At 40.7% G+C, this 3,586-nt stretch overlaps 1 pseudogene; it reads left to right on the top strand.

The window, feature by feature from the left end:
* Window positions 1–2,240: 2,240 nt before the first annotated feature.
* On the top strand, window positions 2,241–3,231 carry LOC129684176 (proliferation-associated protein 2G4-like; annotated as a pseudogene).
* Window positions 3,232–3,586: the final 355 nt, after the last annotated feature.

Raw genomic sequence — 3,586 nt, forward strand, 5'->3', positions numbered from 1 at the left:
GTTAGATTCTCAGGCCCTACACCAATGTGAATCCTAGACAGGTTGACAATTTCAATTAAAAACTTAGACTAATTCAGAAAACCTAATTATTTAAGTCATAGGAATATCATGATCGATTTGGCCTATCCTCCCAAAATGCCATGATAAAATAGAAAAGAAAAACATAAAGCAAAAGCAGTGGGGTGGAGAGAGCTTTCAGTGGTTAAGAGTGAATAGCGCTTTTGCAAAGGACAAGAGTTTGGTTCTCAGTACTCACAATAGACAACTAGCAGCCCGCTGCTACTCCAGTTCCAAAAGATCTGACATGATCTTCTGGTCTCCCCAGGCACCTGCACTCACATGCACAGACCCGCCATCCCCCCGCATACATAGAAACATAATTTAAAAAGAAACAAAATTTTATAGCAAAAAAATACATTTGAAAAACTTGGGAACGAGTTTTCAAAACAGAACTAATGGAGGCTTAATATTATAAATATGGAAAGAGCATATGGACAGATTTTTCACAGAAAAGAATTATGAATGGCTTACACACCATGACAAGAGTGTGCAGTAATGAGGACCGGGAAGTGAATTAAGACAGTAGTTTACTTGGCCCAGTCAAATGAAAATAAAAGCAAGAATCACAATCCCTAATAGTGCTAAATATGCATGTGGCAGGAATTAATATCTTGAATACATAAAGAACTCAAAAAGTTCAGACAAAACCCAAATCATCCAATTTATGAATGGCCATATAAACTCACCTGAGTGTTTAATATACAAGAATCCTATAAAGTTGGAAGTAGGACCCTCAATGAATCATATAACTCTTCTAAGTTTCTAGTTCCTATCTTTAAAGACTTTCCTATGGTATAATTATGGAACTTATTTATGTAGAGCATATTTATGTAGGGAACTTTTGTATGCAAAGTTCTGCCATGATCTGGTAGGAGAAAGAAAAAAAATGGTATACAAAAGCTTTGTTCTTACACATTTCAGTCAACATTTGCTATCTGCTGTTACTGTCACATCAATTCCATGTTTATATAGAATTTGCTCGAACAATGTACCTCTGTAGTTGCTGCTTTATGAAAGAGCATTTTAAACCATGCCAAAGTAAAAAGACATAAAGGAGAATATCTTTATGTTTTTTGTATTTGTCTGGGTAGTTGTCTTTACAGGTGATATTAGTTTCTTTGTGTGGATAAAAGTTACTGTTTCATGCTCTTTTTTTTTTTCTTCTGAAGGACTGCTTCTTTATAGCATATCAAAAGGTAATGAATTCTGCCATAATTTCTTCTGTAATCTCTTCATTTCCTTTCAACTGTGAAACAATTTTTTCTGGATATAGAATACATCCCACTGCCTTCCGGCCTTCATAATTTCTGACAGGGAATCTGGTGTTAACCTTATGAACTGTTTTCCAGAGATAATGAGTTGTTTCTCTGGTTTTAAACTATTTATTTTAAATTTATGTGTATGTATGTGTCCCTGCTCATGTGCCCATGCACCTCATGCATGAAGGAGAGAATGGATGCCAGTCGAGGACATCAGTTTTCCTGGACCTGGAGTTACAAGCTCTTGTGAACTGCCCAGTGTGGATGCTGGGAACAAAATCTACATCTCTACAAGAAGAGTTAGTTCTCTTAACTTCCGAACCATTTCCCCAGCAGCTACTTTTACTTATTTATGTATGTATGTATTTATTTATTTATGTATGTATTTATTTATTAATTTATTTATTTATTATCTGTGTGTGTGTAGAATTTGTTGGGGGTAGGGCATGCACATGCAACGGCCTATTTGAGGAGGCCAGGGGATACCCCTCTGGACTTGTTTCTCCAACTCCACAATTGCATGGTTGCCAGGGAATGGACTCAGATTGCCAGGCTTTCAGAAGTGTTTTTACCTGCTGAGTCACGTTACTGAGTCACGTTACTGCTGGGCCGCCCTCTCCTGGGTCTAAGATTACCTTTGTCTCTACCCTTCTACCCCTCAGTCATGATGTGGATCAGTTAGCTGTGTGGATCTCTCAGGACGTATCCTGTTGGAGTCTCTTGAGCTATTTGGATGTATAAACTGATCATTTTTATTTAACGTGGGATGAGTTAGGCTGTTAGTTTAAAAAAAAAATTCTTGCTCCCACTCCCTCGCTTGCTCTCACTTTCCTCGCGGATAGAAGAGACTTTGGCTACAGCTTGTGGCTAGGAAGGCAGACAGAGGCCGCAGCTCAGGGAAAGTGAAACTGTAGTAGGAAGATGTTGGGCGAAGACAAGCAGCAGGAGCTGACTATCGCTGCTGAGGACCCGGTTGTGACCAAGTATAAGATGGGGGTGGAGGTGACTTCGCCAACCGGGTACTTCCATCGATCTTTGGTGGCAGCTTCCAGCTCAGGTGTATCGGTTCTGGGCCTGTGTGAGAAAGGGTGATGCCATGATTATGGAAGAGACAGGAAAAAATTTCAAGGAAGAAAAGGAAATGAAGAAAGGTATTGCTTTTCCTGCCAGCATTTCGGTAAATAACTGTGTATGTCACTTCTCCCCTTTGAAGAGTGACCGGGACTACATACTCAAGGAGGGTGACTTGGTAAAAAATTGACCTTGGGGTCTATGTGGATGGCTTCATTGCTGAGGTGGCTCACGCTTTTGTAATTGGTGTCACTCAGGGGACCCAGGGGACCGGGCGGAAAGCAGATGTCATTAAGGCCACTCACCTGTGGGTGGAAGCTGCCTTAGGACTGGTCAATCCTGGAAACCAGAACACACACATGACAGAAGCGTGGAACAAAGTTGCTCACTCATTTAATTGCACGCCAACAGAAGGTAGGCTGTGACACCAGTTGACGCAGTGTGTGACTGATGGAGAGAAAACCATTATCCCAGAATCCTACAGAGCAGCGGAAGAAGGATCATGAAAGGGCAGGTACATGAAGTTTATGCTGTGGATGTCCCTGTCAGCTCAGGAGAAGGCAAGGCTAAAGACGCGGGACGGAGAATCATCGTTTACCAACGAGACCCCTCTAAACAGTATGGCCTGAAAACGAAAACTTCAAGTGCCATTTTCAGGGAGGTGGAGAGGTGTTTTGATGCCATGCCCTTTACGTCAAGAGCATTTGAAGATGAGAAGAAGGCTTGAATGGGTGTGGCAGAGTGTGCCAAACATGGGTTACTATAACTGTTTCATGTTCTCTATGAGAAGGAGGGTGAATTTGTTGCCCAGTTCTCATGCACAAAGGAACTGGAGGAGTAGACTGAAGATAACTGACTTTCTGAAGCTGTGGACTTGAACGACTTGTTGGGGATTTGTGGAGAATGGTTACAATTTGTACCTCTGGCATGCTGTCCAGGGAACCACGGTTCCTATTAACTTAAGAGGTTTTTGAAATGACATTTAAATAAATTTAGATTTGCTCATAAAAAATATTCTTGCCACTGTAATAGTCTGTTGTTGTTGTTGTTGTTGAGAACAGGAGCAGAGTCAAAGATATTTCTGTTTGTTTTTTTTTTTTTCTGAGATATTTACTTTGCTTTGTAGCTGTGTTCTAAGATTGGGGTGCTATGCCTGTTCATAATTTTTAGGCAGAATTCTAGGATGGTTCAGGGTA

The sequence above is a fragment of the Psammomys obesus genome, unplaced genomic scaffold, assembly GCF_907164565.1.
Source record: "Psammomys obesus unplaced genomic scaffold, mPsaObe1.curated_primary_1811, whole genome shotgun sequence".
NCBI lineage: Eukaryota > Metazoa > Chordata > Mammalia > Rodentia > Muridae > Psammomys > Psammomys obesus.